The sequence below is a fragment of the Rhinatrema bivittatum genome, chromosome 1, assembly GCF_901001135.1.
Source record: "Rhinatrema bivittatum chromosome 1, aRhiBiv1.1, whole genome shotgun sequence".
Lineage (NCBI taxonomy): Eukaryota > Metazoa > Chordata > Amphibia > Gymnophiona > Rhinatrematidae > Rhinatrema > Rhinatrema bivittatum.
The window spans coordinates 95,831,730-95,846,411 of NC_042615.1; the positions used below are offsets into that span (position 1 = coordinate 95,831,730).

At 43.3% G+C, this 14,682-nt stretch overlaps 2 protein-coding genes across 10 annotated transcripts in view; one reads left to right on the forward strand and one right to left on the reverse strand.

Moving 5' to 3' along the window:
• The window catches only part of FBXO8 (F-box protein 8), a 149,716-nt gene extending 148,101 nt beyond the window's left edge, over window positions 1–1,615 (reverse strand). Inside the window, exon 1 of one of the 2 annotated variants that reach the window (XM_029577082.1) lies at window positions 1,486–1,615. The gene's annotated coding sequence lies outside the window, so the exon portion shown is untranslated. Of the gene's footprint in view, window positions 1–1,256; window positions 1,357–1,485 lie in introns of those variants that run through there. The other variant, XM_029577171.1, reaches the window with a different exon arrangement.
• Window positions 1,594–14,682, forward strand: part of CEP44 (centrosomal protein 44) — a 223,759-nt gene continuing 210,670 nt past the window's right edge. For 2 of the 8 annotated variants that reach the window (XM_029576497.1, XM_029576747.1), the window contains exon 1: window positions 1,594–1,723. The gene's annotated coding sequence lies outside the window, so the exon portion shown is untranslated. Of the gene's footprint in view, window positions 1,724–1,808; window positions 2,166–14,682 lie in introns of those variants that run through there. The other 6 variants (XM_029576408.1, XM_029576667.1, XM_029576963.1 and 3 more) reach the window with 5 other exon arrangements.

Here is a 14,682-nt window from a genome sequence, read left to right on the forward strand (position 1 = left end):
GCTGTTCATACAATGAAGTTATATGATTAAAGGCATTTTTTACATTCTTGTATATTTTGGTTTGGGTAACTTGTTCTTAAGACAAATGGACTGCCTGCCTTAATAATCATGCTACACTCAATTTCATTGACTATTTTATGAAAGAAGATGCAGGGATGACAACTGTTATGACGTGTCATCCAACAAATGGAAGACAAGTGACATTAACCTTTCAGCCTTCTGGACTGGTGAAAAATGGACATGTGATAGAAATATTGACCTCTTTAAAAAGTGAGTTTCCTACATAGCAGTAAGGGTGCATGCCAATGAAATAAATCAGAAGTTTCATAATCCAGGCACATGTGCAAAGGTCAGCACAAGTGAGTAATTTCAATACATTAGATTCCCCTTTGAAGCAGCCAGTTGGTGAAAGGTGCCCAGCATCAGGGTAATGGAGAAATCTAGATCTTTTACACCATTTTCAGCCACCTAAGAAAGCTGTGAACTGTTTAAAATTGTGAACTTTTCCAATTTTTATGAATGTATAGACATACTAAAATAATTCACAAGGATAATATTCATATTATGTATTTTTGGCTCTCAGGTGCGTTATGACTGAACTGTTTTATGACTAATACATAAGAAAACACACCTTATTCCTTAGAGATGTATCATTACAATTATGATAATTTATTGGGGGGGGGAAGTTTTGGCAAGACATCATCTGATTACAAGTTCAATGTGACATATGAATAATGTGATTTAATTAACTTTTAAGAAATAACCTGAGTGTATGTTGATGATGTAATGACAACTTTTTAGGCATAAAACCACAAACAAAACTAATTTCTACTGACATGCACACAGGGAAGATAATTTTCTATATGGCTTCTGTGGCTATAGTGAAAATATTTCATAAATTAAAATTTGGAAACATTCATTTTTTGCTAAGTCCACTTTATCTGAACCACTCCCCCTCTCTTCTTATTGAATACCTTTCCCCATTTATTTGGCAATAAAAGTACACCAAAACAGCAAGAAAGGGGCTTTAAACATAATGAGCGGGCAGTATCTGGACTCTGAGGATACCCCATAATCCTCATAAAACAGTCCCCACTGCTATATCCTTCTGAAAAAGCCACATTCCCCCAAAAGAGGAAAGAAGTGATGCTGGTCAAGAACACTCCCATTTCACACACCATGATAAGTCACCAAGTTAGTCCACATACAAACATAGAAATGAAGGGCCACATACGTATCGTTCTTATAAGACTAACCTAACACGTTTGGAGGCATAACAAAACGCCAAAAGCGGAGGCGTGAAAACCACCCAGGACCCTCGCCAGACCCAAACAAACTCTTCACCGCCAGCGCCCACTTTAACTCGCCCCACCCCCAAGCTGTGAAGATTGGCTTTCAATGACGTCACGGGGGAAACCCCCTACTCCAATTGGTGAGATGGCCCATCCATCACTCCCCTAGACAACGCGCTCGTGCTCCCCCTACCTGTTCCCGATAGCTTCGCGTCCCAACCGCCGCCGCGACGACCCGCAACGGAGTTTGAGGACTGAACTTAAAGTAATCGGTGTAAGAAACGGGTGCAGCACGGGAAGTCTACCGCTGCCATTCAGGAACCCTGAGCACACAGACAGATGTCCCCTTCTCCAATGTGATAGCCGGCTTTGTTTCGACTAGCTCTGGAGCTACCCGCCCTCGAGTCCAGCTGTCGACGCGCCTGTTGTGTGTGAGTCTGCTTAGCTTTAATGTTTCTTATTGTTGCCGGAAGTGACGCATCTTTTTTTCCACCTGAAGTAAAAGTGTTGGCGGGATGTAGGCACCTATTCGACACGGAAGCAGATCGTTCCAAAATGATTCAATAAAATAGCATGAGTACGTTCAGTTTGTCTTGCCTGTTCAAAATAAAATGTCTGGGAAATAATTGACAGGAAACTGCGAAAGGTTCGAGAATGAGCAGTTGCCAACCCCCTCCCGTTCCCCCCACCTTTTTTTTTCTTGTTATCCGGCCTCTTCGGGCCCGCGCGGAATCTGCGGCTGAGAGTAACTGGCTGGCTCTAGTCACCATCGCGGGCTTGAGGCTGGCAGGGCCGGGAAAGTACAAACCACCGTTGGAAGGCTGCAGGAGAGAGAGCATTCACTGCAGTCGGCGGAGAAGCTGTTGATTGTTGGTGAGAATCCGATAACTTGCACCTGCTTAGCTCCTTCTTTTTTTTTTTTTTTTGGGGGGGGGGGTGCTTGAGGTAGTGAACTTTGTTTTTGAATTTGCACAAATAACTACTTAAATGCGTTCACACTTTTTAGTGTTTGGTTTTAAAGTGGTACGGCCTTTAAAAAAAAAAAAATTTCACCGTGGCGGTAACAGTTGCTAGCAGGTATATAGTCTTCCCAGGTTGCTTGATTGCCGTTTGTAATGTTATATCAGACGCTGTTCTATCTCCGATCATCCCTCCTCACCACACTCTGTTTTAAACATACTTAAATTTTGTCACTGGTTTAGTTACTATCTTTTTTGTTAGTAGGTAATTCCCGTCAACTACCATGCTCTCCCTAAGGACGGTTTTTATATTTTCTCGTTTTAATCTCCTGTCAACTTCATGCATTGATCCTTTGTCCTTCAGTTGTCTGGTACAGCGCTATTAATTCCGGCAGGTTTAGTGACAGGTCATGATCCCAGTCGGCTCTGACTAGCCAGAGATAAATTTACCTCTGACAAGACAAGTTTCACATACTTTGATTTATTATGTCAGATGGTTCTAGGCTGAAACATAGGGAACTTAGTAGATGGTCCATCTAGCCATTTTTTTTCTTTTGCAGTGCAATAGACCTCAATTAATCTGTGACTTTCTTTTCACTTCTTTGCAACTAAGAATCTTCTATGCCTTCTTGAATTGGGTAGTTCGTGCTATATGCTTCTCATATGCTAGTGCAATGTTTCTCAATCTTTGTATATCCAGGACCAGCTAGTCACCTTTCATAAGTTATGTGGACCAATGGCAGTGCTTATGAACAGGGGAGAGGGGATGGTTTCCTCAGAAATTAAAGCATGGTGGTGGAGAGGGTACACACCCTCACCCATTCGGTCTTTAATTTCATGGGTCAGTCCTGTAGCTAGTCTGTGTCATTTTAAGAAGGTAATTAGCTAGTTTATATATATATATATATATATATATTTATTACAGTTCTTACTAAAAGTTTTTTTTTCTCTCCCCCTCCTCCTTTTCGTAGCCAACTAATAATATTATCTTCAGAAAAGAAAAAAATATATAACCTCCCTCTCAGTTTTTCCCTCCCCCATTCTGTCAGCCACCAATTGGTCAGTTTAAAAAAAAAAAAAAACTCTCTCTTCTCCTCCCTCCCCAGTCTGCCACTAGCTCAACACAATTTTTTTTTCTTTTCTGAAATGAATATTATTAGTTGGCTAGGAAAAGGAGGAGGGGGAGAGAAAAAACTTTTAGTAAGAACTGTAAACAGAGTGGGGTAAAAGCACTTTCACTATGATCGAACAAAAATTAGATCACTAAGGTCCTCATTTTCTAAAGTATCAGTTCTCAAAAGTATATATGACATGAAATCAAAATGACATCACATCAAAATCTCATTCATACTAAATGTTATCCAAACACTCACAAATGACAAGACTCCTCATTCATATTCCACGCCACTCCTTACATACAGCAAACTAACCCAACGTATACACTAAGCAAATTAACCCAATTAATACATTGAAAAACAATATCTAACAATAATTTGTAAATTATTGTAATAATGATTTTCTTCTTGTCTGTTGTTTTAATATCCCGACAAGGCTCTTGTTTCGCCAAACTGGCTTCCTCAGGGGAACAATCGCATGAAGAGAACACCCCAAACTACGCTGATTATAAAGTCAATAACAGAAAAAAATTAAACAAAAAAACCCTGAAATTACTACCAAAAAGGTTGAAATATAAAAAAACAAAAATTAATTACAAAAACTTTTTATTACAACATTTTTTTTAACATATATTCCAAAAACTAAAATGAAAATAAACCACTACTTAATATATTGCACATACCCGTTTAAAAACTGACGTAATGTGTTTAAAAATGATGTAGTTACCTTAACACCCCCCCCCCCGCATGCTATTGCAGGGAGAGTTTGAACTTCTGCCTAAGGTTTAAAGGCTTACAGTCAGCATAACCCGGCAACATACAAACAAACCCTAACGGGAAGAATGAAAAAGACTAATTGAAATACGGCTCTACTTTATCCCCATATGCCTAACCACCTAAAAGACATTATATAAACATACCTGTTGAAAAATTAATGCATACACTGCCCGGGTAACACGCTACACATTTTTGCAATTACTTTTGAGTATTGTATACAGTTTACTGATTTGAGGTTTTGCACATTTTGGAAAACTATATTTTATTAGACTTATATAGTATTGGTTATATGATGTACAAATATTACTTAATACAGTCACATGATTCAATTAATATCTTTTGTAATACGTTTTTTTTTTATAAGAAGTTTTTCTTTGACTTAGTGATTTAGTTTTTGTTTCATCACAGTGAAAGTGCTATTACCCCACTCTGTTTAGAGTGTGTTTTGGCTTTATATTAATTAAGCACTGGTCATTCATACATATTGCCTGATTTGTTTGTTTGCTTTATATATATATAGAAACATAGAAATGATGGCAGAAGAAGACCAATAAGCCCATCCAGTCTGCCCAGCAAGTTTTCACACTTATTTTCTCATACTTATCTGTTACTCCGACCGCTGAGTTCAGGGCCCTTTTTGGTTACTTTTTGATTCTAATTTCCTTCCACCCCCGCCATTAATGCAGAGAGCAGTATTGGAGCTGCATCAAAGTAAAGTATAAAGCTTAATGTTTGAGGGTAGTAACTGTCGTATCGAGCAAGTTACCCCGATATTTGTATACTCATACTGCTCAGATCAATGCCTTGTTAGATGTTGTCTGGATGTAAATCGTATTTCTTCATTCCCCCCCTGCCTTTGAAGCAGTGAGCTGCTCTGGATATGCATTGAAAGTGAAGTATCAAGCTTAATTTGTTAGGGGTAGTAACCGCCGCAATAAGCAAGCTACTCCCGCACTTATTTGTTTAGCCAGACTGTGCAATTCTGTCCTTGCTGGTTGTTGTCTGAATGTAAATCCTCTTTTCTTCATTCCCCCCTGCCGTTGAAGCAGAGATCTATCTTGGATATGCATTGAAAGTGAAGTATCAGGCTTAATTGGTTTGGGGTAGTAACTGCTGCAACAAGCAAGCTACTCCCACACTTATTTGTTTACCCAGACTGTGCTACCTTGTTGGTTGTTGCCTGAATGCAATTCCTCTTTTCCACATTTCCTCTTGCCGTTGATGCTTATATCCCTCCTATTTCCCTCCCCCCTTGCCAGCCAGCGATCATACTACAATTAATAATACTTTTGCCCAATGGACTTTTTTTTTCCAGTTGGAGAGTGGTCCTAACATCCATTCTCTGGAAGGGAGGCAACTGCAGTTGAACATTAATGCACTGGCATGAGACTGAGTCCTTGGCTTCACTTTCTCAAGCCCCACAGCCTTGTTTCTTCTCGGCTTCTGTACAGAAGGCAGGACCTGAAAAACAAGCCGAAACTGACTCAGTCTCATGCCAGCTCATTAACGCTGAACAGGAACTGCTTGTCTCCCAGAAATGAGGCCTTAGGTTTGGCCCCAATTCGGGGAAAAAAAATGGTTGAAGTCAGTCCAGAGGGTGTCTACTAAAATGATCAGTGGTCTTTGATCTAAAACATATGGGAACAGACTTAAAGATCTAAATGTGTATACCTTAGAAGAAAGGGGGAATAGGGAGAAATCACAGAGATATTTAAATACCTCCAAAGTTTTCATGAACAAGTGACAGGCCTCTTTCAAAAGGAAAGGAGGCTCTAGAACAAGGGAGTCATGGGATGAGGGTGGACTCAGAAATAATCTAAGGAAATATTTCTTTACAGCAAGGGAAGTTGTGGGCTTGGAAGAAATGACCCTGGGAATTGATTGACTAGGCCAAGGCACTATACAGAATCGTGAAGCAGAGACGTGGTCAGACAGACAAGATCGAAGCAGGTGGAGTTCTTTCAAAAGTAGAAAACAAGGATGAGGGCAGGCAGCAAACAGAATCCTGGCCTGGACAGGATCCAGGCCAGGTCTCAACTGGAAGTCATACAGGAACAGCCAGACACAAGAACAAAGAAACAGAGCCTGTTGCTCAGGAACTTGCCCAAAGAAGTGAGCTTCTTTTATGTTAGAGCAGTGCTGATGTCAACAGTCCATGCCACAGGAAATCTGGATGTTGGGATCTTGAGGTACAGGATGCCAACCACACTGCAGCACCTCACCGTTAGTGGTATGTTATAGTAGTGAATGCATAGTATGTCTTTCCCGTGGAGATGAGGACAGAATCCAAATTCAAGAAACCATGGAGTAGACAGAGGATCTCTGAGAGAGTGGTAGGGATTATAAAGCTGAATAGTTGGTGTGGATGTTCAGACTAGATAGCTGTATGGTCTCTTTCTGCCATCATGTTTCTGTGCTTCTAAGTATATTGCATCTTAATAGAGACTTCAGTAAAGGAACACACAAAGCCCCCAAAGTTGTCAGAAAATTCCCTGCTGTCATTTTCCTTATAAATCTGAGCTTTCTGAATATTTAAACCTTTATACATCATGAACAGATCCGTGTAACGAATAATAAAAAGAAATGCTCTGACCAGAATCTCTTTTATCACAAACAAATTTGAGGAAGTACTGAGTTGGAAAAGCAAATCCCGCATATGCCCCACCTGGTGGCTCTGTTCTTGAACCAGAGGGCATTGCCTAGGGACTCCATTATGACATAAAAGCCTATTGCAGATCCATATAATAAATCCATATCAGGATGCACATAAAAATCTCCAGAACTCAGCCAATTGGGATAACATAGTGCAAAGCCTGAAAGAGCTGACTGTCTTTCCAGACTCGTGTGGGGCACATTAAACAAAACGCATAGGTTTTATCTTTACCCAGTTTTATGAAAAGGCATTCTGAGCCTTCTGATTGAGGCCTCTGAATTTTTTAAATGACTAACAGGCCGATACAGTACAGTGCGCTCCACCGTTTTAGCTGCGCTAGCTTTACCCCTTCTTCAGTAAGGGGTAGTAGCGCGTCAAATGCGCGTCCAAACCCCCCCCCCCCCCCCCACCACCACCACCACCGAGACTAGTAGCTCCCGCAACATGCAAATGCATGTTGATGGCCCTATTAGTCATTCCTGCGCGATTCAGAAAGTAAAATGTGCAGCCAAGCCGCATATTTTACTTTCAGAAATTAGCGCCTACCTTTGGGTAGGCGCTAATTTCTGCCAGCACCGGGAAAGTGCACAGAAAAGCAGTCTAAATGTAAATCCTCTTTTCTTAATCCCCCCTGCAGTTGAAGCAGAGATCTACGCTGGATATGCATTGAAAGTGAAGTATCAGGCTTAATTGGTTTGGGGTAGTAACTGCCGCAACAAGCGAGCTACTCCCACACTTATTTGTTTACCCAGACTGTGCTACACATTAATGGCGATATTAAGTCGGAGGTCCCGAAAGTTTAAAAAAAAAAATTTGAAATCGGCCCGTGGCTCGCTGGTTGAAAACCAGACGCTCAATTTTTCCGGCGTCTGGTTTCCGAACCCGTGGCTGTCAGCGGGCTCGAGAACCGATGCCGGCAAAATTGAGCGTCGGCTGTCAAACCTGCTGACAGCCACCGCTCCTGTCCAAAAAGAGGTGCTAGGGATGCGCTAGTGTCCCTAGCGCCTCTTTTTACCACCGGCCCTAATTTAAATATTTTAGTTTACTGAATCGCACGCACAGGACACTGGCCTGTGTGCTCGCTCTCCCGTGAACTTTACTGTAACGGCCTGTAAGTTATCCTGAAAAGTTAATACAACCCCACCCCTTCTACGCTGTAGGCTTGACTGAGTAGCCCCAAAATGGACAGAACCTATGAGTGAGAAGTATTTAAAAATGTGGGAGTCTCTTTGTTTTGTGGGGGGGGGGGGGGGGGATGGCAAGGGTGGAGGTCTTTATTCAGATTTATAAATCACCTAAAACAGTACTCTAGGCAATGTACAAATAAAACAGACATAAAAAATATAAATAACAAAACAATCACAAGAACAGATACATTCAAAATCATTAAGTTCACAGGAGTACCATAGCAGTCAGGAGCATGAATAAAGATAGCAATTATTCAGAATCCCAAAATGGCTGGTAATAGGATGGTAGGGTCTGAACATGTGTGTGGGTGACTAGAGTGGGATTTGCTAATCTGTTTAGCCTGTGACTGCAGATTAATGCGTTTTTATCATTTGAACCTACTATCTGGGGAATGCAATTTACAGTAGGAGGTTTTTACTATTATCCACATTTTTGTTTTAGCTCATATGGATTTCTATAACTTTTTAGATGTGGAAATGCCTAAGAAAGTTTTATTTAAATTGCAACTGATTCAGAACTCGAGTCTTTTTTAGCAGGAGGCTACTGGTGGTATCATGTATCAACATTCTTAAAAGAAAATCAACACTTGCTTACAGTATACATAGAGCTCGGTTTAAACTTTTAATATTTGCCTATAAAGCACTGTAATTTGGCTCCACCTTTTTTAAGCAAATACTTGGAAATAGTAAATATGCACAAGTAATAAATTATAATAAAAGCAATGCATAAATCAATGACCTGATCTAAATTCTGCTACTAGTTATTAAGTTAAAAACGAATAGTAACTGTTAAATACTGGAGCATAAAAGCCTGAATAAAATGCATTATTCTATCTCAAGTTTAATATGGCTGTATAAAAATGTGGTATGGGTGTTGCATCCATTGGTGCTAGACAGCTTTGCCCCGTTTGCCTCACCTTATTCACGGCTCCTCCCGCTTACCTAGGAAAGATGGCTACCGCCGCGTCTATAAGCCAACCTCTCCGGCGTCCCCAGAACGGCTATGGTGCAGCCTCCCGCCATTGCTACTCCCAGGTACCTACTAGGGTGCGCGTGCAACCCACGTCTTTATACCACCCTTGGCGCGAACCTCGAGGGCGTTCCCTCACGCTGACGTCACACCATCCGGGTATATTACCTTCACTAGTTTGCTAGCTCATTGAGTTAGCAAGGACTTGAATTCATTCTTGTCTACCCTACTGTGCCGCTTCCGTGCTGCCGCTGGAAGCTCTCTCTCTCTACCCTTCGGGGTAACTGCTAACCTTGGCCTGCTCCTCGGGGGCCCTCTGCTTTATTTCAGGTGCCTTACAGGGAACAGGTACTTGCTCCTCGAGGACCTGCTCTCCCTGCCTCTGTGCCTGTACCTTCTTCAACATACCTGGTGGAATTGAATACCAAAGGCAAACACCTAGTAAGTACTCTAACTCTCAGTCTATCTCATCCACAGTATCTCCTAGCTGGGAAACCTGCTGCGGAACCTCCTTTCATCATCAAGGAGAGAAGGGTTCCCTCTGCTGAGGTCCCTGAGACTGCAACTACCAGACTGCCTCACTACTGCCACCTCTGGTGGCTCTCTTCAAGCTGTTTATTAAAGAATTAACTGTGTTTTGTGCATTACGAGTCTAGCCCAGTGCTGTAGTTCCTCATGGGGCTCCTCCCCGTGGGCATGGTCATCTCCCACAGCACCCAAGTATCCACCAAAACACACTTAACCATAACAATGGGGAACCCCAGTGCTGAGGGGGAAGGAGAAATGCCATCAAGAGACCATCTCACTTTCCCCTGATCTGTGCTTGTTAAGCAGACAGTTCTGCCCACCTGGCTGATGTCATCGTCTCAGAAGAGAAATGCTGCCGAGAGACCATCTGGCTTTCCACTGATCTGTACCTGCTACTGTCGGGGCACGGGTACCACTTACAGGAAATCCCCAGGGCAGGAGCAGGCTGAACAAAGTAACAGCTGTCTACAGACAGGAACAGATCTGGCTAGGCACTAGGAATCTTCTGCCTGATCAGCTGCCTTCTCCTTGGGTTGAGCCCTGAGGTTCAGGTAGCCAGCAGGACTTTAAAATTGAAGTGCTCACATGACTGAAATGTACCCACTAAAACAGGGCAGGATTACAGCTAGAAGAAAACAAAAGGATGCCTGCAAAACAAGACAGAACATGGAAGGAGCACTATGATACAGGAACCAAACAAGAGACAGAACAAGAAGAAAAAGAGAAACAAAAGGCCAAGATAGTAGGACCAAATAGGACACAGGAACAAACAAAGGTTAGGAACAAACACCAAAGATACAAAGCTTAAGACTAAGATGAACACAGAAGGCCACAATAATAGGGCCAAGTATAGAGCTAAGGCAAGAACTAAGACTAAGATGGCCACCATGCAGATTGTAGGAAATTCCAAGATGATGAAGAGTACTTACTTTGAGGACAGCTTTAAACTGTGGCAATGCAGGAAACATGACCGCCAGCAGGACCTCTAAGCCATATAGCTTGAAAGACTGAGCAGCAGGTAACAGCCTACAGAAGGCCTTTGCTGGCAGGAGGCGCACACAGACCTGCACAGCTACACTGCCAGAATTGTAGCTCCTCCCTGGCTGATGCCATTGTCTTAGGACTCTTCCATATTTATGAGCCATGGGCTGTGGCACCCAGCCCAAGACATGAACCAAAGGTGCATGCCCTTGGGGAGCACAGAGGATGTAACAGTTTGTCCTTTTGGTAACCAGCAAATTGTTTGTGACCACGACTCATCCTCCCAATTGATTTAATTAATTCTTGATAACATTGTTACTCCCTCCAGTTAGGGAGTATCATTGGAAGTGAATGGGCTTAGCATTGAAGTGGCCACCCTTAGTGAGACAGTCCAGTAATAGCAGGGTTGATATTGGGTCTGGCATCTGATGTGGTGTCCGTTCCCCAGATTTAGAGCCACATAGAACCCTGCTCCGTTTCTTTCATAGAAATGAAAGAAATGGAGCAGGGTTGCTGGATCTGTTATCTCAGACTCTGAAGGCGCTTGGGGAGGCTGGAAGTAACTCTACGAGTGCACAGAAGAAGGACCCCATATTGGTCACTCTATGCAAAGCGTCATGTTTCTTTGCCTCTGGCATACTCCATTCAAGAGTCAATCAACTCTCAAATCACATCATCCCTCCTGGATGCTATTCAAGAGTTGAGTGATCTTGAATGGAGTGCACCAGAGGCAATCTTTAAGGGGGAGTATGCCTTGGCGGGTTTGTATCCCTTGGATCTGAAGTTAAGAGAGCAGTTGCATTTCCCAAAGGTGGATGCGGTGGTGTATTCTGTTGCTAATCAAACCACCATTCTGGTGGAAGGAGGAACAGCTCTAAAAGATGCTCAGGATAGAAGGATTGAAGCTATCCTTAAACAAGACTTTGAGGCTATGGCGATGAATTTGTAAATTGTTGTGTTTTGGTTTTTTTTTTTTGTTCCCTGGTGACTTGAGCTAGTCTGCATCTCTCTCAGGAGTCTGAGAGAGTGGGTTCAAATAGCAGGGTGGTAATGGAACCAGGAGCTGCTGCCTTAGCTGATGAGGGCTGTGACCTTGTTTGCACTGCCACCAGAGCTGTGATAGCGGCTAGGCATCAGCAGTGGTTGTGAAATTGGTTGCAGATACAATTTCTAAGTCCAGTCACACTACATTGCACCTTAAGGGTTCTCTTTTATTTGGTAGTTAGTTGGAGAAAATGGCAAATAGATTGGGGGAAGTCCAGGTCCCTCATTTGCTGGAAGGACGTGAAGAAGCCGACTTCACGTCTTTTTCGGGTAAGTGGCCGCTCTCAAGACTACAGACAATTTCATCCTTATGGGAGAGGGGGCATCTTCTCAGAGACCTCTTCCCTTCAGTAGATCTCAGTCGTTTTTCCCCAGAAGGCCTCGAAAAAATGCAGGCTCTGGGAGTGGAGCCTTTCAGTCTTCTCAATGAAGGTTGTGTACCCACCTGCTGCTGCAGTAGATGGGCGAGAGCCTCTCGCTTTTATCAGAGTTGGGTCCAGATCATGTCAGACCAATGGGTCCTGGAAGTGATACAGGATGGCTATGCTCTAGGATTCCTTTGCATTCCTCCTGTTGCCTTAATGATTTATCCATGCAACTCCTCTCAGAAGAGGAAGCTATTGTATTTATAAAGGCTGTAATTTCTGTTCCTGAATCGCAAGAAAATCTGGGCCGCCATTCCAACTATTTTGTCGTACCCAAGAAGGAAGGGGCCTTTTTGACCCATCCTGGATTTTAAAGTAGTCAATTGCTATTTGAGGGTGTCTCATTTCCTAATGGAGACTGTACACTTCGTAATAATGGCAGTACAATCAAGAAAATATCTCATGTCTCTGGATCTGACGGAAGCATATCTGGCTATTCCCATTCACCGGGAACATCGGTTTCTGTGGTTTGCCGTTCTGGGATGTTATTACTATTTTCATGTCTTGCCCTTAGAGCTGACCACTATGCCTAGGACCTTCTCAAAGGCCATGGTGATAGCGGCAACCTTGCATAAGGGCGGCAACCTGGTTCACCTGTATCTGGACAACTGGTTGACATGAGCCAAGAGCATGGAGGAGGGCCACTGAGCTTCTCACATGGTGGTCTCCTTACTACAGGATCTAGGCTGGGTGGTGAACTTGGCAAAGAGCAGCTCACAGCTGTCTCAGATGCTGGAATATCTCAGTATTCGTTTCAATACAAAGCAGGGCAAAGTGTTTCTTTCAGAGAGTCGCATTCAGCAGTTGATTGCTCAGGTTCAAACCCTGAAAAAGACTATTCATCTAATGGTGTTGTCTTACCTACAGGTCCTGGGTTTGATGGCAACCACTTTGGAGGTTGTCCCCTGGGTGAGAGCGGCCTCTTGAACGCACATTGCTTTCCCAGTGGAGTCTACAGTCGCAGGAATAGGCGGTGAGGCTTCACTTGCCATTGGAGGTGAGCGTCCAGTTACAGTGGTGGTTGCAGGTGGTTCATCTCAGGAAGGTAATTTCCTTGGAGACACCAGATTGGTTGGTGCTCATTTATTTATTTATTTATTTAACAGTTTTTTATACCGACCTTCATATTAAATAACCATATCGGATCGGTTTACATTTAACAGGGGGTATAACTGAAGGAAACAATTCGGATAACAATAGATATGAATAAGTCAAAGTTACAATCAACTGGAATCGAGAACTTGGAAGCTTATAATAAGCTGGAAGGAAGATAGAGGTAAATGATAATAATAAATTAATACGATAGTGAAAAACGGGTTAAAGCTTGACGGTGCTTTAACCTGGAGGAGCCAGAGTCCATAGTTCATGGAGATAAGTGTCTAAAGGCCGGGTGCAAGTGGAAGGCCATTAGTGATTGTCTGCTCATGACAGATGCAAGCCTCCTGGGTTGGGGGCTTACTATCAGGCATTACTGGTGCAAGGTTACTTGAATGCCGAGGAATGGCAGTGGAGCATCAATAGATTGGAAGCATGGGCAGTATGGTTGGCGTGCTTGTGGTTCGCCAAGCATCTAGAGGCTTGGGCAGCCAGGATAATGTCGGACAATTCAACAATGGTGGCCTATATCAATCATCAGGGGAAACCAGAAGTTTGCAGGTGTCGGAGGAGATAAATGCACTCATGGTGTGGGTAAAGCAACATCTACTAGACATATCCACCTCCCACATTGCCAAAAAGGACAATGTAAGGGCCAGCTTTCTCAGCAGGAAAAGCTTGGACCCAGGAGAGTGGGAATTAGTGGACGAAGCCTTTCAGCTCATAGTGGAGTGCTGGGATTGCCCATATCTAGACTTGCTGGCGACTTTCAGAAATGCGAAAATTCCATGGTTCTTCAGTTGCAGAAGGGATCCAAAAGCACTGGGCATTGATGCTCTCATTCAGGCATGGCCTTGGGGCAGCGTGTTTGTATGCCTTCCTGCTCTGGCCTCTGATGGTCAGGATCGTTCAGAAGATTGCAAGTCAGGCTGACACGGTACTTTTGGTGGCTCCAGATTGGCCCTGGAGACCGTGGTATGCCGATTTGCAGAGACAGCTGGTGGACAGTCCCCTCAGACTGCCGCTTCGGAAGGATCTGTTAGGGCAGGGACTCATTCTACATGACAATCAGAGTTGATCTGGTCTTACAGTTTGGCCCTTCAGAGGGCTCGCTTGTTGAAGCGTGGTTATTCTGCTGCAGTGATTTCCACTTTGTTTCAGACCAGAACATTTTCTATGTCTTTGGCTTACGTTAGAGAGTTTTCGAGGCTTGGTGTGAGGAGCGATGTTCTCAGCCTCTCAAAGTGGAAATTCAATTAGTTTTGGAATTTCTACAGGAAGGATTGTGTAAAGGCTTGGCCCTTAACACCTGGCAGTGGCATCTCTCGCTTGTGATAGGGACCGAGTCAACGGTGGGCCTTTGTCTTCAAATCCGGATGTGTTCCAGTTCTTGAAGGGAGTTAAGCAATTTTGTCCTCTCTTGCGGCTGCCAATGCTTCTGTGGGACCTTAATCTGGTCCTGAATTTTTTGACGGGTTCTACTTTTCGGCCCCTTGCGTGGCCTTTCCTTGCTCCTGCTTACCTTGAAGACAGGTTTTCTAGTGGCAATCTGTTGCACACGTTGGGTTTCCAAACTGCAGGCGCTTTCTTGCTGTAAGCCTTTTCTGTGTGTGACTCCGGGGGTAGTGCAGCTTTGGACTTGTACCTTCCTTTTGC